Source organism: Anas platyrhynchos, chromosome 16 (genome assembly GCF_047663525.1).
Source record: "Anas platyrhynchos isolate ZD024472 breed Pekin duck chromosome 16, IASCAAS_PekinDuck_T2T, whole genome shotgun sequence".
Lineage (NCBI taxonomy): Eukaryota > Metazoa > Chordata > Aves > Anseriformes > Anatidae > Anas > Anas platyrhynchos.
In genome coordinates, this window is record NC_092602.1 from 13,824,205 (window position 1) to 13,846,126 (window position 21,922).

Sequence of the window (21,922 nt, forward strand, 5' to 3'; positions counted from 1 at the left end):
ACTTCAGAACAAATATGCCAGTTAAACAACAGATTCTCTGTATTGGTTTCATGCAGCTACTCCCAGGGAGTCTTGTCTAATTTTTTCTAAACAAGCTCTAAAATTAAGATTCACTATGATAATCAGCTTTCAAAACTTCACTGACAAAAACTGAAGTCTAAGAAGCTAGGCCTGTTGCTTAAAATCTCTAGTCCAATAAGAAAAAAATCACCTTTTGTTCCAATTCAGCACAACAAATTTTATGGCTGTTTATCAACTCAAGTAAACTTTTATGAGCCTGAATGCAATACAGAAGTACTTGATGCGTTTTACAGAACAAGGCATTATTGACGTTTCCATATATTAGAGGCTGAGGGAGAAATACATACTAATGATAGCAGAGTCGTAAAAAGATGGAATAAGTAACCATTTAAGACTATTAAATACTTTCTGGATGTTGGATCACCCAACTTTAACAGTAATATAAGAAGAGTCTTTCCCAGCTTTGGCTATTTCTCAGGGTATTTGCTATGTTTCATTTAGTGTAAATACATATTCTACCAGACAAGATGGTATGACTACTTCTATCCATGGCTAAACACTTCTGAAACTCCCTGGGTGAAATTGTGAGCCCCATGAGATCAGCAGCAAATCTTACCTCAGCTTAATACACTTCTCTTGACACACTAGCCCTGTGCCTATGAACATACAGAGATGTAAACCTTCATAGAGTACGCCCATACAAAGCATATGATTTATTTCCCTAAAAGATAATTTACCATTAGTGAAGTTAAAATTTGCTTCCAACAACCACTGCTGCTACCTTTCTTTTTTAAGATCTCGATTAAAATAGCAACTATTTGGAAGCATTATGCTTAATTTGTTCACTTGCAGTACTGGCAAGCAGGGCACTAACGAGATAGTTATCACATGCAAAAACCTTAAAGTAGAAATAGGAATTAATTAGGGCTGCAATCCTAGAATCAGCATCCTAAGTCTGATTGGAGATTTTTGTTTGACCTATGGATTATTACTGTAATAAAGCAGCCTCAGGGAAGAAAATTCAATGGGAAATATTACTTACACACACTATATGACTAAACAGCATGATTGCAAGTTGTTAAAATTATTTATTAATTAGAAGGGCTTAAGTTTTGAGCACAAACCATACCTTTTGATAATATATCAACTGTCTGCCATGCCAGCAGACTAAACACAAATACAGAGGGCTGCTGGAGCTTTTTATTTCTACTGTACTTCCCTATGCAGAAGCAAGCTGTAACCTTAAATGTTACCCCTGAAATGATTTCTCAGAGTGGTAGCCCCACAGTTTTGAAGATCAGGAAAACAACTTTATAGCTTTAAATCAGGCTGTTTTGGCACCATCCACTTCCATCACCACACATCCACTATTTCGTTCTTTTATCGAGAGGAGGGGAACCCGGCAGGGCACCGCAGGTTGCCGCCCCAGTCAGCGGGGAAGGCCTCCCTCCTGGTTGTGAAGGGGAAAAAGCACCAAAGCCAGCCCCTTAAGAGCGACGGAGCCGTGAAGTCCTACCACAGCCTCCTCTCTACCACCAACCCTCTTTATTACCCCCAGGACTCGATGCCCACAGCCCGGGCACCGGCACCGGGCGCCATCGCCGCCCCCCCAGCACTGAGGTGAGGAGCCTCGCGCCCAGCCCTTTCATCGCACCTGCCGAGCCCTGACGGCCGCCCCCGAACCGCCTTGGCAGCGAGCTCGGGCCAGCCGCCCCTCATAGTCCCTCACAGCCCCTCATAGTCCCTCACAGCAAGTACCTCACAGCCCCGCTCCAGCGGCATGGGGCGAGGCTGGCCCCGTCCCTTGGGCAATGCCGCCGTTAGATGGAAGGCTGGAGGGAGGGGGGCAGTGGGAGAGAGCTCGGGGGGCTCGTCCCTGGAGGTGGCCCGGCAGGAGATGGCGCCCAGGGCGCCTGGGCGGAGCTGTGGCTCCCTGAGGGGAGCAAGGAAAAGCAGGCGGTGAGCACTGCGGTAAAGCAGGGGCTGACTGAGCTGAGCACACCCCATTCCCCTTATCATATGTATAATACAGAATACATATATATTCTATACTGTATATGAAAAGGGTCTGTCAGGGGGTGCTGCCCTGTGGCGTTCTTCTCCCTCAGATGGTGTGTGAGGAGGTCTGGGCTTGGTGCTGGCTGCGAGCCCCTGGCTTGGCAGAGTCTGGCAGGATTCAGATGAACAGGCCCCTGTAGAGACAGAAAATGAGACTAGGCTGCCAGAAGCTGTTTTTAAAACTGTTGTGGAAGTGACGGCTGCCCTCCTTACCCCATGCTAATCTGTGCTTGTCTTGGGGTTTGAACTGACAATGACTTTTGCTTGAAACATATCCCTCACAACTGCAGCCCAGCATCATACTGATTATCATGTTTAACCCCCTTTTCTCTTCCCCCCCCCCCTCCCTTTTTTCTTATACCACTTAAATTTGCTGTTGGACTTATATGCTAAAAATTGACAATACTAGATGTTAATGCCAACCACATGACAATACTAGATTGACAATGGCTAGATGTATGTTTCACTTAAACTGAGATCTGCACCATAAATATTTGGGTGCTGGACAGTTGAGTGTCTCTTGCTCATAATGCTATGGCATAACATAAAACAGACATAAAATGATACAGGCTGTACCATATAGGAATTTTAGTTGTGTTGGAGTAGATGTCTTCACAATTATAAAAAGCTATAGATAACGGTTGACTTACAAGTAATGCAATACACACTCTATATTTCTCGTAAAAACTATAGTGGAACCTATTAAAGAGGGTCCAACATCATCCAAAGCAAACTGATGAAATGGACTGAGTTGGTGTGACAACCAGCAGGAAGGTACATGTGTATAATGGCATTGTGATTCCTGCCTGCTGGTCAGGGCTGTGAGGGAGAAGAGCTGTCGTGAGACTGAAGGGTCATGTGGGATGGGTTCAGGCTGTGGGCCGACAGCTGAACTGTGCTAACTGAAGCAAATCAAAAGATTCATGGCTTTGTTAATGCCACTGGAGCTTTAACATTCTTTTAAATAACAGGCAAAATGCTTAAGGCTCTGCATTATATGGGTTCGGTGCCATTCAAAGATCAGAGAGGACAAATAGTATTATAACTGTGTGGTCTAGGACAGCTGTCAAGATGCTATTAAATTTAGTTGTTAAGGGAGCATAAATCTTATGGCTCAGCTCAGTAATTCAGTAATTTTTTTTTTTTTTTTTTTGCAATACTATACAAACTCATGGTAATAACTCAGAATAGCTCTTGGGATTTGGTCTGTGGCAAGTAAAGGTGGTTTTCTCTCCTTTTCTTGGGAATCTGTTTTTTAAGCAAAATAGGGTATTAAAAAGTTTTGGCTGAAACCAAGAGGAGAGAGGGATGAAATCAGAAATAGTCTTGAATGTTTTTGGTTTGAGTTCTCCTTGTTTAAACGATATTCTGGTTCTTGTCTTCAAAAATCCTGAACGATATTTGTTGAAACCCAGAGAGTGTCATGCAAATGGTGTCCTGCAAATATACTGTCATCCAACTGAGGTTCTCATTGCTAGAAAGAGAATGGGAGCTTGAAGGAATTGTAATTTCCCTGAACTAATTTGTCAACGTATACAGATTAATGTTTTTGAAGGTATGTCCCCATGTATTTTCAGAACTTGGATATTCAGCCTTTCAAGTAAACTTTGACAAATTAAAAAAATAAATATTTAGTTCTTTAGAAAATTTATATTCAATACAGAAGAAAAGCACAGCAATGCAAACTCATCAGGCTACAGAGCCATGATGGAACAGAAAGGGAAACAAGAGAATGGTCTGACGCAGTTTCTTTTAAACAAGAAGCAAAGAGGAATGCTGGTTGATCTAATGTAGTTTCTGGCAAGGAATCAGAAAGAATTCATCACCTTTGTTTTTTCTGCACAGCCATTAATAAGCAATGTAAACATGAAAAATAGCTTGTGCCATTGGTGCTTCTTCCTTTCTATAGGAGAGAACAAAATATAGGGTAATAATATGCAGCAGCATGAAAAAGTTGTGCTACTGCAGAAGTGCTGGATATTTGATGATAATACAGCCAGAAGATCCTGCACCTTCTTCTCATTAGCTTGGCCTCTCTTGAAAGCTGACACTAACAACGTATTTATGCCACTTGTGGTGACACCATGGGTGTCCTGCCCAGTGTATGCTAAAAGTCTTTTTTTTGGTTCATCTGCTGCCACACTAAAACTTAATTAGGCAAAGTGATTCTCGTCCCTCTTCCTTTCCCATCTTCTACAGCAAATACTGTAAAGTTACTACTTTGTACATAGAGACCAAGAATATCGCCATATCTATGTACTTGCTCATCTATCAGTGAAAATCTGCAAAGATACACTTTCAGCCCACCAATATTAAGAGGCGGGGGGAGAGCTGGCTGCAAGCACTTGCTCTTTTTTGGTCTGTTTTCCTAGTTCCTTTATTAATAAAGTATTCTGTACTATCCCTGTATTTTTCTTCCCTTTTTGTTTTCTGCCTTACCTTTTTTCTGTTTTGATAGTTTTACTGATGAAGCCCAACTACTTCAAACATCAAATGGGTAGTTCACATTGATTTTCTACCCCAATGCACTAAAATTTAAGTACAGGTAGAAAAGCCTTGTATGGGAAGAGAACTCATGACACTTCCCTCTTTTTCTAAAAGTCTGAATCCCTTTTTTTGCTAAACCAGAGTTACATTGATCCCTACAAATCCATGATGTATTGTTCCTATCAAAGGTATTAGACTTTGCTGGTCGCATTTACAAAAACATATAGAAAATTGATTTTATTTCAACATGATTTTTTTAGCAGTGTAATTGCTGACTGAGGTAGACCTCTTAACATGAGTGAAAAGACTCATAATTTAACTTGTCAGAGTAACAGGTTGTTGTTGTTGTTGTTGTTTGTTTTCCAAATCCTTAAGCTGAACTTTTTAACTATTAAAATGAACAATTTTGTTGACTTTTTTTTTTTTTCACCTGACAAATTTTACAAGCACACACATTTGAAGAAGAACAAATTCTCCACAGTATCTGGCATATTGACCATGCTTTTGCATGGGGTTACAGGTTTGAAACGTTTTTTATTTTTCCAGAAAGTCACAGCGCTGGAACAGACTTCTGAGATGTAATTAAAGGTAATAGCTTCAAATCCACTAAAACACTTAAGTGTTTGTCACACACTCTTAATAATCCGTAATTGAATATGCAGTTAAGATTTTAGTTGATTTGTCTGAAAGTATTTCAGTTCATTGGTTTTATAAAATCTCCTGGGCCAGTCATTACATTACATTTGCTGAATACCTTCCTTCATCCCTCTCATTTTCCGGTTAATGCTCAAGCCTGTTTCCATACAAAGGGCTGGTGCTTGAGAAATGAACAAACTGCATCTTGATTTTGCTTATATACATTTATATATAATCAAAACCCTCACACTGAAAACATTTGTGTTAATTTTAGACATTAAATTTAGCAAGATTACTCATGAGTAATTTTCACAATTTCTATTGTCCCAGAACATACAGATGAAATGAAATTTGTGACCTAATATATTACTTTTTCCTATGAATATGAATTTCACAGGAGAACACTGTTTTTTTTTTTTCATCTTTATTTTTAAAAAGATGACCAAAATTATGAGTTTTATTAGTAGGATTTTTTCAAGACATAATCTATAAATTGACAATGTAAATACAAAAAAAAATCAAATTCATACTTTATGTTGCTACCCGTTGCCTTTCTGCAAAACTACTCAGATTAAGTCTGTAAATCTCACCATAGCTTTGCATTCAGTTTGGGCAAAGAAACACCATCTTTTTCTAACAAATTTCGTTTCTAGTTTCTAATGAGCTAGCAAATATCATTGTGTGACTTTTACTACTATTAATTCTTGCTTACATATTTGTGTTTATTTTTCTTCTGAACCATAAAGAATTATTTATGTTTGCCATATTTTAGGCTTAATAAACTGTCTAGGTTCTTCAGGTGAAACAAATATTACCTATCGGACCTAAGTAGTGAAGGAATTTAGGATGATGCCTTTTATCTCCATTTTATAGAGGTGAAAATAACATTGAAAGAGGGAAGGACATATTGTCTGGTTTAGTCTTTTATCCATGCAAAATTGAATTGAGATTGTTATTCTCAGCATACATGGAGGGTTATGTGTGAAAGTATTGTACAGGCTATGGAATTCAAGCTTTTTTTTTTTTTTTTTTTTTAATTCAAATTGTTGATGTAGATTATGCTGTAATTAATCCTGGCATTGCAGATGCAAAATTATATGGGATTTGTTCTGATCTCTGTTAAACTAGTGTCAGTTTGTGCTTTTACCACCCAATAAATGTTTTTTTCCAGGCTTTTATTACTTTGTCATCATGAAGGGGGCATCATATACGTTCTGCAGCTTTTTAGCTGAAGTGCCTTTTCCATGTTAAATGAAAAGTATTTGCTGTTTAACAGTTGTTGCTGTTTTGTTACCTGAAGCATTTGCCTGAGAAAAAAAATAAAATCACTGAAACATCCCAAAAGTTTTCCTACCATTATCAGCTTGACAGCAGTATGATGTTTTGATTTAGATTAGTGGTTCATGATGGCTGCTATTAAAACTTTTGCCTTCCCTGAAAATGTTGTATGTCAATAGCTTCTGTGAGAAGATGAAGGAACTTGTCTTGAAGGAGAATACGTTGTGCTTATGATTCAAGTTCTTTTGATTTAGTCATTTTTATTCTTCTCTAAATCATGATTTTGTTATTTTTATAATTTAATGTAGTGAGTTGAGAGAAGTTACCTAATAATTTGGCAGCTAAGAACTATTTTACGTTTCAAAGGTAAAATATTCAGCTGAGTTAAATAAACCTTGCAAAAAAAGGATGTATATATTCCTCACCCAGATCATTTCTTGAAGCTATTGCTTGGCCTAAAGCAACAGCAAGTGAGAAGAGGTAGAGATAACCGCTTCTCATTCTGATTGCTAATAGGGAAATGCCCCATGGCTTGCAGCAGTAATTTTTCCCAGCATTCAAGAGTATTTAACTGTGTTCTGCTTCTATTTGACCTCACTTTAGACTTCCCTAAACAACGGATTCCATTATGTGCCTTGTTACTGACAAGTTTCCATCATACCTTCTTGTGATTTGATTGAGATGTGAAGCAACAACAGGCCAAGCAATCGGGCAGAGCAGACCTAATCAGAAATGTGAGTTACGATTCACTTTTGTAGTTTAATGGAACAGAGATGTTCTCAGTTCTTCCATATGATGTTTTCTCATTTAAAACAATACAGGTTAAACAATTGCATAGATGCAGTTAACCAGGAAAATGATTCTGAAGAAAGCTGTCACAAAAACTTGATTGATGCACCAGCTAAGTAGCAGTTTCTTCCTCACTGATTTTGGCCTTAGTTAATTTGTAGGATTCAGTAAGAATACTCAAATCTACTCAGAATGAGTTGCATTGGAAGTGCTTGAACTGCGGTATGACTGTTATGCAGTCCTTTATGCCAAAGCTAGAAATGTCTGTCTTATTTCCTATATAATTCAGCTCAACTGCTCTGCGCAAATGGTGTCCTAAGAGGCTGTGAGATGGGGAAGATGCTAAAACGTATCTGAATTAGTATTTAGCTACATATATGGTAAAATATCCTAATTATTGGGGAGGTGAATGAGAATCTAAAAATATCCTAATTATAGGGATGTAGATGAGAAGCAGGTTTAAAAAGAAGATATTGTTCAAGGCTAACGGATGAGGGAAGAATGAACATCTTGTTAAGAAAGAATGAACAACTTGTTGGCAGGAAATAGGGCAAAGATAAGGAAAAAAGGCCTAAACTCTTCAACAGGTCAAAGTCCACAGAGGTAAAGAGAGTTTAACCTCCTCTTCCTTGTTGCCTTCATCCTGAAAGACCCCTGCCCACGACCACCAGGCTACACTGCGCAGGCGCAACTGGAAGGAGCTAAGGGCAGGAAGTATGGAAATCAGTACTAGGAAGAGGTCCGCCTTTTTGGGGAAAATAATGAATATGTATTAGAGCTCATGTAATATGTAACAGTATTCGTGTATAAAGTTGTGAGAGACGACCAGGCAGGCGCGCACCTTTTTGAGGGAAGCTATTCCCAGTGTGCCCGGTGCACCACAATAAAGTATACCTACTTTACAGCCCTATGGTTGTGGAGTCTTTTCTGCGTGTCAGTTGGTGTTGCTTCTATAGCTGAGCTAATCCTGTAAACTTCATAGCCATGCTTACTAGGTATTCAAGTGTAAGTTCAAAAAATCACAGAATTGTATAGGTTGGAAGAGACCTCAAGATCATTGAGTCCAACCTCTGACCTAACACTAACCAGTCCTCCACTAAACCGTATCACTAAGTTCAATATCTAAACGTCTTTTAAAGACCTCCAGGAATGGTGACTCCATCACTTCCCTGGGCAGCCTGTTCCAATGCCTAACAACCCTCTTGGTAAAGAAGTTCTTCCTAATATCCAACCTAAAACTCCCCTGGCGCAACTTAAGCCCATTACCCCTCCTCCTGTCACCAGGCACATGGGAGAATAGACCAATCCCCACCTTGCTACTGCCTCCTTTAAGGTACTTATAGAGAGCAATAAGGTCACCCCTGAGCCTCCTTTTCTCCAGGCTGAACAAACCCAGCTCCCTCAGTCGCTCCTCATAGGACTTGTTCTCCAGACCCCTCACCAGCTTCATTGCCCTTCTCTGGACTCATTCGAGCAAAAGTTGAGTTGAGTTACCACATTCTATATTGAAGCAAGCTGAAGAATCTTCATACCTAGTGCTCCTATTGCGTAAACTAAATAAATTGCCAGCAGACATTGCTTGAGAAAGGTGATAGATCAAGGGACTGATGCTTCTTAAGCAAATCTTGCACTCCTGAGCTTTCTATGAAACTAATGACAATTTTAAGTGAGCAAACTTGGGGGTTCTTTTGATAGCACAGGGAGACAATGGAACACTTGCTAACAACTGGGTAAGTTTAGATATCCAACTCACTAGACAGTTGAAAAATGTCACCCTTGGCTTCTGCTTCTTTGATTCAGACTGCAGTGCATAGAAGTCGAATGACTGTAACCTGTTCCCATCTGCCCCTCACCCCGAGCCAACCAATCCTCATGTGTTCACCATTGTGAACACTGTACAAATTGTTGTTCAAGCTACCACATGCCTCTCAAACACTGTACAAATTGCCATTCAAGCTGCCACATGCAGTTCAGACTTTTGCATATCTGCAGTACCATACAGCTGTGACCCAATAATTTCATGGCTATCATGAGAATTATGAAATTGCACTCCTCTTGCAAAAGTACTCCCCATTCCCTCCACCCCAGTTTAAGATGTAACAATGAAATTCTCTCACTAAGCATACTTTCTGGGAGGCTGCATAGTGAGTCCTGCTTTTGGTCACAAAAGTAAGTAAGCTTTTTTTAGCTATACCTACCCAAACTAATGTCACTCCAGGAAAATCAAAGGGTTTTCATTAGAATCAAGTTAACTGTATGTCCTCTACAGTGTAATTATAGAGCTTACTCTGTTATATAGAGGCAAAGAAGAATACCTATTGCTCTTTCTTTGTGTAAAAGTCAGGTCAGAACAACAGCACCCATGTTTTGTACCTGTTCTGCCTAATAGGATAACTCAGGAACTATTTCTTCCCACTGCAGCATGAACCAGAGCAATTAACAGCTAATCTTTTCTTTCCATTAGAAAACCACATAAAATTTTCTTTTGCTTTCTTGCTCAATTAGTGATTATTTAGACTGTGCTTGTTTTGCAAGTCTTAGGACAAGAACATCAGTTTTCAGAAATTCAGTGGTCCGTCTTCCTGTTGCTGAGGGGGTTGGGGAGTGTGAAGGGGAGTAGAATAAAAAGCATATGTAAATGGGAAATAGCACCCCAGATCCACAGCTCACCCATAAGGTAGCCTTAATTACTAACAAGTTAGTAGCTTGTTCTGTTTTCCAAAGATGATTTAGAAAGCTTGATTCAAACAGTAAAAATATCTTCAAATCAGCTTGTCTTTCTCCTTTAGAGAGAACATTGTAATAATGTTGAGTTGGAACTGTGACATGAGTTAAGAAAAGATATTTGTACTTGGCCAAGAACTTTCCAGTGGTTTTATAATATATTCTCTTTTTAAATGGTTGGTAGTCAGTCTTCTGTGAGATGACAGATAAGAACTGAAGCAGAGAAAATATCAAGTCATTTAATGAAACTGATGTCAGAGTAAACCTGTATGATGAGGGATTATATTCAAAACAATGAAAGTCATCTGAATCTTTATTTGGATAAAAGGGTCACCTTTTCTTCTGACTTGGTGACTAAGCATTCACACACCATTTCCTGTGAGTCGATGCAGATTCACAAACTGAGTGCAAGGAAGAGGATGGTTGATCCAGTTATACTAGCAAGAGGCAGAAAAAGTACTTTGCATATCCAACTTCTGGTTTATAATAGTCTTTTTTCATGATTGAAGATACTAGTGCTCCCATGGTACCCATTCATTTCTCCAGTCCTCAGAAAGACTGCCTTTAAAAGATCTCAAAAACCAGAAAAATTGCAATGGCCATATAGTACATATTTCATCGACTGTGAAGGTATTCAAAGCTGTTAAGGATGTGCGTAGGTTGAAGTAAGAGGTAATTCCATCCTGTGGGATTATTCATTCTTTTAATCTAAACACACCTAATACTTTGATGCATTGGTTTCTTTACTGACAAATATTTACTTAATCCGTTTGTAATAGTCAGCCTGCATGTGAAATGTCAGCCTTTTTCCAAAACGTCATGTGCAGTCTTGTAGATATCTTTAGTTACATACTCAGTATTTTTCCCTGTGGATGTTTCTCTATGGGAAAAAAAAAATATATAGTCATGATATCACAAAATGACAGGTAACCATTACCAACAATACAATTGTCATTGCATCTCACAGAGAGCATGTAATTATTTTCTATAATACCTTCATTTTCTCATGGTGTGTGACATAAATGAATTTTATTATCGTGAGAGTCATCACGCAGCACTTGCAGGGCAAGCAGGCGATCAGGCCCAGTCAGCATGGGTTTATGAAAGGCAGGTCCTGCTTGACGAACCTGATCTCCTTCTATGACAAAGTGACGCACTGGGTGGATGAGGGAAAGGCTGTGGATGTGGTGTACCTTGACTTCAGCAAGGCTTTTGACACCGTTTCCCACAGCATTCTCCTCAAGAAACTGGCTGCTCTTGGCTTGGACTGGCACACACTTCGTTGGGTTAGAAACTGGCTGGATGGCCGGGCCCAAAGAGTCATGGTGAACGGAGTCAAATACAGTTGCAGGCTGGTCACTAGTGGCATTCCCCAGGGCTCGGTGCTGGGGCCGGTCTTCTTTAATATCTTCATCGATGATCTGGATGAGGGCATTGAGTGCACCCTCAGTAAGTTTGCAGATGACACCAAGCTAGGTGCGTGTGTAGATCTGCTTGAGGGCAAGAAGGCTCCGCAGGAGGATCTGGCTAGGCTGCACCGATGGGCTGAGGTCAATCGTATGAAGTTCAACAAGGCCAAGTGCTGGGTCCTGCACCTGGGGTGCAATAACCCCAAGCAGAGCTACAGGCTGGGAGATGAGTGGTTGGAAAGCTGCCTGGTGGAGAAGGACCTGGGAGTGATGGTTGATAGTTGGCTGAATATGAGCCAGCAGTGTGCTCAGGTGGCCAAGAAGGCCAACGGCATCCTGGCTTGTATCAGAAGCAGTGTGGCCAGCAGGGCTAGGGAGGTGATCGTCCCCCTGTACTCGGCTCTGGTGAGGCCGCACCTCGAGTACTGTGTTCAGTTTTGGGCCCCTCGCTACAAGAAGGACATGGAGGTGCTCAAGCGAGTCCAGAGAAGGGCAACGAAGCTGGTGAGGGGTCTGGAGAGCAAGTCCTACGAGGAGCGGCTGAGGGAGCTGGGCTTGTTCAGCCTGGAGAAAAGGAGGCTCAGGGGTGACCTTATCGCTCTCTACAGGTACCTTAAAGGAGGCTGTAGCAAGGTGGGGGTTGGTCTGTTCTCCCACGTGCCTGGTGACAGGAGGAGGGGTAATGGGCTTAAGTTGCGCCAGGGGAGTTTTAGGCTGGATGTTAGGAAGAACTTCTTTACCAAGAGGGTTGTTAGACATTGGAACAGGCTGCCCAGGGAAGTGATGGAGTCACCATCCCTGGAGGTCTTTAAAAGACGTTTAGATGTAGAGCTTAGGGATACGATTTAGTGGAGGACTGGTTAGTGTTAGGTCAGAGGTTGGACTCAATGATCTTGAGGTCTCTTCCAACCTAGAAATTCTGTGATTCTGTGTGATTCTGTGAATTGCTGAAGTCTTCCCCTTTAGTTTGTACAAGTGTCTCAAGCCATGTATGCATAGAATCCTGGAGGTGAGTAATCTGAAACGATACGTTTACAGTAGGGCAGGTTTCAATACTGGGAGAGAAAAGAGGGATTAACCAGTAAAGTTTAGCAGAACTGAATCTATTAGCTTTTTTTTTTTTTTCCCTTTGGTAGTGAGTGTGCGTAGGGTGATCAGCAACAAAGGGACCAGTTCTCTGAACTAAGAAGTGTTTGAGAAAGGATGCTCATATTTTATTTGGAAGTAGGAGTATAAGTAATGCCATCTAGTTACTTTAACATGTCCTGTGATAGTAGAACCTCCATCAGGCTCTAAAAATTACTTAATATGAATAAAATATTTATTTTCTCCTTGTATAATGGATGAGCTATCCTAAAATAGAGCCATGTGAATAAACCACTCTAGCTGAACAGCAAAATACTCAAGTTGTCATCATGCCTCTGTGTATGAGATATGACTGAATCAGTTCTTCTTAATACAGTCATAATAATAAAATCATAAGACTTGGGGATGCAGAGAATGTAGATGAAAAAATAATAAGATTACATCATTTCTACAAGAAATGTGTCATTGAGCATAACCTGGTATTTAGTTACATAATTCAAAAATGATATATGGATACTAGATTTTTACTGTAGCTTATCAAAACATCTACATTTTCAAAAAGAACTGGATTTGACTCCTGATGAAAGACTTCTGTCTTGCAAGAATGAAGGTAAATTAATTATTAATACTTAAATAATTACAATATTAATAATTAAATAGAAAATACAAATTTAAATACATATTTTCCTAACCACAGTGAAAAATGGTTGCTAGAGATGCACCAAGTTTAAGCACGGCCGAGATACCTACTGTCTCAGGCAATCCCCCTGTGTAACTGGTAGAGATAGTGTCATCAAATCCTTGAGCTCCTGCAACCCCTCAAACTGTGTGCTGCCAGCCACATACAGCTGTATCTTGTAGCACAATGTGCCTATATTGTGGGACCTGTGCAAGGGAAATCACCTTGATATTCCACTGAAGGGAAGGAGGGGAGATTCATTTTTGTTTTCAAGGGATGGCAGAAAGTTCACCATTTTCCTTAAATTAATTAGAAGTATAGGAGGCAAAAGGTGAATTTGTATCATGCAATGGAAATGTGTGTGGAATCTCCCTAGGTAGTGCCAACCCATAAAGGCTTGAGCTCTTATACTCACATTATGAGTGCTCAGCAGGATATAAGCTTAGGTCTGAAAGCAGTATGGCTGTCACAGTGCTGTGACTGAACTGCTGCAACTCCCCTACTCCCTGTTCTGGTGCTGTTTTGGATGCTTCTTGTTCAGCTGTCCATGCACCATGCTTTGTTGTGTGACAAATACATGCCAACACAGATTCAGTTTTCAAATGCAGTTTGAAAAGTAGATGGCAGTTGCTTTAACAGAGCTTTCCGGTGCTGTAGGGTACAAGGACACAAAATGCACTGTTTCATGAAAGGGTCATCATCATTCTTAAGCTGTTCTCTGAGGCATAACCATTTCTTCCCCTCTGTGCATAGCACCCAACATTGGTACATTAATTCTAGATGCTATAGTAACGATAATTATAATCAAAGACATGATACATGAGCAAAATTCCTAGTTAGTCTCCTCAGTGAATATTTTGAGACCAAGATTACAGAGCAAATGTTTTTCTTACAACTCTGTGCTGTAGGCACAGATAGAAAAGTTGAACAAAGAATCCGCAAATTATTATCAGCACCTCCAGCTTACAGTACCTAAAGGGGGCCCACAGGAAAGCTAGAGAGACTGTTTAGGGTAGTGATAGGACAAGGGTCAACAACTAAAGTGAAAAAGGTAGGTTTAGATTAGATATTAGGAAGAAATTCTTCACTCAGAGGGTGGTGAGGCACTGGAACAGGTTGCCCAGAGAAGCTGTGGATGCCCGTGGCCAGGCTGGATAAGGCTGTGGGCAGCCTGGGCTGGTGGGAGAGATCCCTGCCCATGGCAGGGGCTTGGAATCAGATGTCTTTAAGGTCCTTTCCAACCCAAACCATTCTGTTATTCTGTGATAAAACAGTCCAAGATCTGATCTGCAAATAGTGAAGCCAAGGGTTTCCACTGTTACGTTTCTCAGTCATAATTTCCGGTAAGATCTTACTGACAGTAAGTCAGTTCTGTTAAAGTTTAGTCCTGCCTTGTTTCCATAGACTTCCACTCAGCATGTGGGTTTTTTATTTAGAGAACAGTCCAAGAACTATGTATCAACACTTGATGAGAAAATGCTTCTCTCTCCACTGCGTAAATGCATCATAACTTACAACCCCTCATTCTTCATTAATATGCAGTTAGACAATTTATACACTACTTTATTCATTAGCATATAAATTGCGACCAATATGTTGCATTCCCAGAGCAAAAATAAACCAGTGTGAGGAAAGGAAAAAACTACCACAAAAATGCGTCGTGTTTTTATATCTATAGTTGCTTCAGTGAATTATAACCCAACAGAGTCAAACTGTTATGCTTTGCTTCATTATGCAGAAATGCTGCTGTGATCATTTCCTCACCACTGTTGATCCCTTACATTTTGAAATACATGTATTTTAATATTTTCTGAAACTGAATCATTATTTCTTGTTCAAGAAACAAGCAAATATTTTTGTAAAATATTCTTAATAAAAAATTTAAACCAGGTTGTTATTATTTATGTTACAATGTCACTCAAGCTGCAGACTATGGCAGTAAAGTTTAACCCTATGACAAAGGGATGCTAGAGTGACTATGGTTATGAATGCAGGGCTGCTCTTTTAATATGAAGCTGCAAACTCCTTGCCTACATGTGACACAAAAGTGTCTTATTTTCAGTAGGGATATCAATATTCCCTATGACAATATACATGTAGTTTGGACACCTACTTACTGGTCTGGTAAGCAAATGAAACAAGTTCTCCAGTCATAAGAGACTAGCTTTGTTAGCACATCCGTGTTTGGAGATTTTTTTTGCTGGTCCAGTTTGGAGCTTTGACAGATAAGCTTGAGTCTTGCTGCTGTGGCTTAAGAGGCTGTTTACTCTTCTGATCATCCTGCAGTAGAGAAAGTGACCCCACATTTCAACCACTGCAATCAACGTCAAATTTTCAGTACAATGAAGAATCTCTCTAGACTCCTTCCAACACATGCAGGAGTAACACTGTCTTTTAGTACCTGAACTCTTTGAAATTTCAGGATCTTTATTCTTTGAATTCTCAACGTAGTATATTTATGTATTAATTGTATATTTTTTATAATTTTATATTTTTATAACTATATTTGTCAGTGTTTTCAGATTCCAATTACCTTTGGGGTTTCTCTTATTTTATTTATTTTTTAATATTTTTTTTTATTTTTGCCTTGCAGTACCAGATAAGTACAAGTGCTAGTCCTCAGTCACTTAGGACTGGTATGAAGCACTAAGACAGCTGCAGAATCTTGGATTTAAACTAGTACTCACCAATTACTAGTTTCCATAAAGACTGAAGGGTATGTGTACTATAAACTTGCCAAAACTGAGGTATGAGATCTCATTGTAAATTATAAAATGTTCAGAAAAAGCACAATTTCTAGTATAAATACCATCAGATTTAAGCAAATAAAATACAAAATTAAAGTGCTTCAAATTAAAATAATTTTGGTATAATGAGGAATTCTGATGATCTTAGGAATTGCACTGAGGGAAGACTTCTGTTAAGAGATTTTTAGAGCTAGTTTAAAACTTAAGCTTGTGAAGAACATTTCAGATTCCAGTTTGGATCTTTATGTAAATTAATAAGTTACCTATCCTCCAGAGATACCTGTTTGGTCTAGTTGTAAATTTGTGAGTAAGGCACATGGTAAGCCAATGGAAGTTTATGCACAGCTGTAATACCATGTTCCCACACCAAATAAATCTTACTAATTATGCAGAAGATTGTTTCTCTATTGCGTCCTTCTGATTTACCTTCTGACTGTACTAGGATACATGATCTTTATGTATAATTATGCTGCTGGAATCCTGGAAGATTTGTTGATAAGGATTACTTCATAGACCACAACAAAAACTTATATTTCAGACAGTCAGTTTAAAGTAATTATGACCTTCATCTCCATGCAGCTTTGATTCTTGTGGACTGTACTTCAGTGGTAGATTCTCAGTGATTAATAATAATCTCCTACCTATTTTCATATAGAAACAAAATTTCTTTTAAGATAGGAAGTGTAGTAAAAATACTAACAATATATCACTGGACTGAACAAAGCATCCCATCCTGTAACAGCCCTGTTAAGGATAAGTGTATCATTAAGATATGCTATCATTGCTTTCTATGCAATAAAGCAGGCAAAAACCTTCATCTTTCCCTTCTTGCATTACGCCTGGTTTTTGGCTGCATGAATGTCTTCTGACCCTGAATGGCAGAATGGAATTCACACCAGTCTCAGAAAAGGCTTATTTTTATTTTCAGTTCCCTACTGATTTTAAGTAAAACTTAAAATTAAAGTAAATAAAGTAAAACTTTATTTACTTTAAGAAAGTAAATTTTTATTGCTTTAAGAAAGACCAGTAATAAATATTTAGGAAACTTCCATGAAGACAACAGTTTATCAGAAAAGAAGATTCTCTCCCTTTGCAGCTGTATTAAATCCTTATTTTTCCATCCTATATATCAACTCTGAAACTATTACTAGTTGCTGTCAAAATAAACAAACAAAAACCCATTAAGCTTGGAAAGCACCATGTTAAGTGTTAAATCTTATTTCTCCAGAGAGCAACACTTGGTTTTTCCAAGGGAAGAAATTTTTGTTCTTATCCTACTCAAACGTGGCAGCTGCAACATTTAATCTCAAACCTTCTTGCATGCAGACCAAATCATTTTACTTGATCAATAAATATTTCTTGACATAGACATGTATGCAGAAGTTTGAGAAAGTAGAGAATAAGAGGTCTCTTCTGTGGATGCATACTATCAAAAAATAATAATAATAACCTGCGAAAAGGAGAATAGCTGTGTATTTGATTATTTATGTAATTCTATCAGACTGGACATGTAATTTTCTTGTTTTAGATAAATGTATTACATCTAAATGAAGAACACTAACCTCTTGTAGAAAAAAAGTTTCAAATAATCAAACAAAACACAAAATCCAACATGCTTTGAGTGTATTATTTACCAGCCTGTGCAAAGTCAGATCTTCTGTTTGGTCTGAATTGTTCCCATCTGGCTTAACAGAGAGACATCAGCTCCTCTCCAGACTGTGCTGAGGATATCAGCTGATTGCTGTCTTTTGTGCTAATAAGCACAGAACTCATTCTGCCTAACGATGGAGCTCCATAACATGAACATCTGGGGAAGCACAAGGTGTTCTGTTAACAGTCTTGCTAGCTCCACATGTAGGATTTCAATAAATCCTTAGTGTTGTGGCAGTTTCTTTGATAATAGAATTAATTAGCAGGCTTGAATTAAACTGCTGTTGCTCTGGTGTGATGTCTTCATATGAAGGTCTCTTGACCTGTCTTCATAACTCTTGCTCTCAGTGTAAAACAGACATTTCTTTAAAAATGAGAGACAAAAGATAAGATCATCCATTTTTCCTCTTTGACCCTACCTGTGATTTTCTATTAAAAAAAAAAATAAATTGGGGGCAAACATAGACCATTATTAAAAAAAGATAATGACCTGAAGCATTTCATTTCATTCTCTGAAACCTTTTGGCAATCATTTCTTCCTTCTGTGATAAGCATTACTATGTTTAGGGACATACGAAAAGCCTTTACTTTCTTCTATTGTAGGCTCTTGTAAAATCCACATGATCCATCATGGTCATTCTGTTACAGGTCTACCAGGAAAAAGGAAGTGAATTGCAACATAAAATTTGAGAGGTATACCAAATTAAATGAAAAATTTGCTCTTTAAAAAATCTTATCAGAAAGTAGTTTGTTTAAACAATTTAATGCTTGATTCACATGTCAGGCGAATTGATTGCATAGAAGGCTAGAGAGACCTGATTGCAAAATACAGATGAGGAATGGTAAAGGGTAAATTGCTAGGGTGCCAGAGGTATTTATGTCACTAAAATTGACCGTTAGCCTGATTTTAAATGTTTTAACTTGTATGTCAGATGAAAACTATGTATGCTTGAGGTAGTTTTAATTCCTGTATTTATTAGAGCACAGGCAAACACTACAAACTAACAAAAATATGACTGCTAAGCTTGTAAGAAAGAACGTATACAAAGTTATAGTTTTGCTTGCATGATAGCTTCAAGAGTTATGGGATTCATCAGGACAACAGTGCTTGTGCAAATGACCTTCGACACATTGAATTTTTCATTCAGGAGTCAATTGGACATTAGCTGTAGCTACGGCAGCAGGCCTAGCAAACCCAACACTATTTTTTTTTTGTCTGGCACCCACAAAATCCATAGTCAAGCCAAGTCAGCCACCTGGAAGCACTACCACTTGTGATTTTTAGCTGCATAATGTAATTATGAGATATAGATGCACTATCCCCCACTTCACATGAGAAAGCTAAACATGAGCTGGTTTAAAATGTCTTGTGTAAAATTAAGCATTAGATTTTTGTCTTCCACGCCCCCATCAGGAGCTTTCTATTCTTTCACGTTTCTGTGTCGCTATAATATACTGTGGAGGAAGGGAGAACATGGATTAACTGTACCCTGCATAAAATGAACATATTGTTATGTTCATCTGTGAATCTCTGTGAGGACATAAATGCTATTCAAACTCATTTCTAGCTCAATGGTTGCATTGCTATGAAAAGGTAAAAATCATGATGACTGCGATTGATACTGGCAGACAACACTGGCAGATATTTAAATTATTTGTATTATTGTATGATCCATGCCTGCTAGGTATGAAACATGACTTAGATGAACTATATACTTGTAAAAAAAAAAAAAAAAAATGCAATGCAGGTTGCCCCCTTTATCCTCTAGTAAGTGTAAGGTAGTGTACCCCTTTATTCCCTCTACTTGCTCATATGGCAGTTTGTTAATACCTTGAAAAAAATAGCAAGAAGCCTGAAATAGAAGACTCTGAGTTAAAGTTAAAAACAGTACGTAAGTTATGGACCTTATTACTAAATGGGATGTAAACCTGTACTATTGGTATTAGAGTAGCACTAGTAATTCTCAAAACATAAAATTGCCACATGGAAATAGAGAAAAGGCAAAACTAGATTTCTGTTTGAAGGAAGGTTTAAGTACTTTTGAAAATAAAAATGCTGAATGGGCAGAAAAAATACCTAGTCAAGACAGCACGTAGCTGGCTACCTGAGCAGCTGTGAATTGCATCCTTGATGAGACAGGTGGCTAGATGCTCAGGTGGTGTAAACCAGTATAGCTCCATTGAAGCCTCTGTAGCTGGTCAAATTTAAATCAGTTGAGTGCCAAATATGCTCCAATTAGAGATAAAGCTAAGCTATGTTCAAATTCAGTTATGAAAGTCTCTAGAACCGTGGTGAAGTTCATGAATAGCTGAAGCTCCAGGTGATGCTACTGCTCAGATTTTGGCCATTTAATAATGGTGCTATAAGTGTTTCATTTAACAATGATTTCTTGCTTCCTTTGAAAGTCTCTGTATCACTTATTATTCCCAAAGCGGCTGTCTACAATTCAGGTGCTCATAATGCTTTCTAAAATTTAATTGGAGTTGCTACTTTCAAAGTGAAGGGCAGTAAAAGTGACATTTCTTTTGACTTACATAAATGTATAAAAAATAGCTCAGGAGTTGGTAAAGTATATTTGAAGTGCTGTGATAAACTTGGAAAACTGAATGCTTCCATGCTTGGATTTCAGTAGATTCCACAGAGTTTGCAGTTTATATAAAAAACAAACAAACCAATGTTTCTAAATATTTTTCATGATAATTCTAGGGTGTGCCAAAAGAGTTACATGGGATGGTAGAAGCTAGTGAGAGAAAGGTAGCATTACGCACTTTTTACCAACACTGTTGCGGGAAATGGTAAAATTCCAGTTTTAAAATGGGTCACAGAACGAACAGCAACTGATGCTCGTGTAAGTGTGGACTGGGCATTCATGTGTGACTAAACAAGTAAACAGATGAATTCACAGGCTACTTTCTAGGCAGGTAAAGCTGTCCTATTGAATTATTTTTTGAACTGTGCTAACCCACTTTACTTTACTGTTGCAGTCACTTCTATTTTATCTTGTTAACTATAACTGTAGTTTCAGATGTTCCCAATGCTCCTGTTCAGACTTCTCTTTTGAACGAGGCATACTGTTTGGTGTGCCACTGTAAGAGAAAGGATTCTTCTTTGTTTCCCCCTTCTTAATGAAATGATTTATCAATCATGAGTGAAAATCTGTTTCCTTCAACTCTTCTAGAAGTAACTTAAAGGATAATGGCCCTAATAATGGCACTACTGAACTGTAGAAGCTGATCAAAATGTCTTCTTGAAATTTAATTGCCAACAAAGCCATGAACCCTATACGCTTGGTGGAGAAAGCCAATGGACTCAGCTTAGGCAAAAATATTAAAAACATCAGGCGCTAGATATTAAGAAGTTTGTCTTCATTTTTAAAATGTGCTTGAGTTGACTAAATGGATTTATTTAATGTCAAACTATTCTGTAGATTAAATGATAATGCTATGTTTTGCAAATTAACACTCTGAAATGTGAACAGAGTTTATAATTGTAATCAAATTTATTAATGGCCTGCTTGCAAATCTTAATGAACTAGGTTAACATAAAAGTAACAGAGAGCCCTAGCTTTAAGGGAAGGAGCCAGAACTACTGGCAATAGGTCTGAAGTGATAACCAGCATTTTTGAGATGGCTTGCTGCAGAGACATTTACACATGGTAGCCTCAGTCAATGCGTGTTGAAATGGGTAGAAGCTTTCTGATAATGTTTTTGGGATTTTAATCAGAGGTCTGTGATGTGGCGAATTCACAGTAGAAGAATATAATGGAAGTTCATGAAGTTCATAATGAGAAGAGCAACACACAATCAAAAGAGAATTTTTAAATATATCCACTTAATGAATTTGCCTAAATAGCTTTATTGATGATGCTTTATTAGAACTGTGATAAGTATACTAGTTTGAATCCTTCTCTGTTTTAGCATTGTATTATTAGCTTCTTGAGATTATAGTTTCAGGTAGTTCAACTGTTTCTCAGGAAGACTTTGTTTTACAAGAACAAAGCTTTCTTGACAGTCTTGTTCAGGACATAATTAGAACAATTAAGTCATTTTAGGTTAACCTCAGCAGCAAAGAAACCTACAAGCTTTCAGGAGTAGGATCAGCTTTGAACTAAAGTTTTTTTTTCTTATTCCTTTGATGACACAAATAAAATAATCTCTCTCACATGGATGGATTTGCTAGTTAATTATCCACAGCATCTGCAGGACAGAATTCAGTCTTATGCCATTTAGGGCTTGGCAAGATAGAGGTATGGCTCTGCAATCAGAAAATTGCATCTTTGCTAAAAACACTTTGACATCTGAAATTACCAGGTACCAGATGCTGGCATGATTTACTGAACTCATATGTAGGTACCTGC

At 38.5% G+C, this 21,922-nt stretch overlaps 2 protein-coding genes across 4 annotated transcripts in view; one reads left to right on the forward strand and one right to left on the reverse strand.

Moving 5' to 3' along the window:
• PIWIL1 (piwi like RNA-mediated gene silencing 1) overlaps positions 1-1,923 on the reverse strand; it is a 171,982-nt gene extending 170,059 nt beyond the window's left edge. For both annotated transcript variants that reach the window (XM_072024471.1, XM_072024472.1), the window contains exon 1: positions 1,780-1,923. The gene's annotated coding sequence lies outside the window, so the exon portion shown is untranslated. The remainder of the gene's footprint in view (positions 1-1,779) is intronic.
• TMEM132D (transmembrane protein 132D) overlaps positions 1-21,922 on the forward strand; it is a 327,315-nt gene that overhangs the window by 29,270 nt on the left and 276,123 nt on the right. The window lies entirely within an intron of this gene.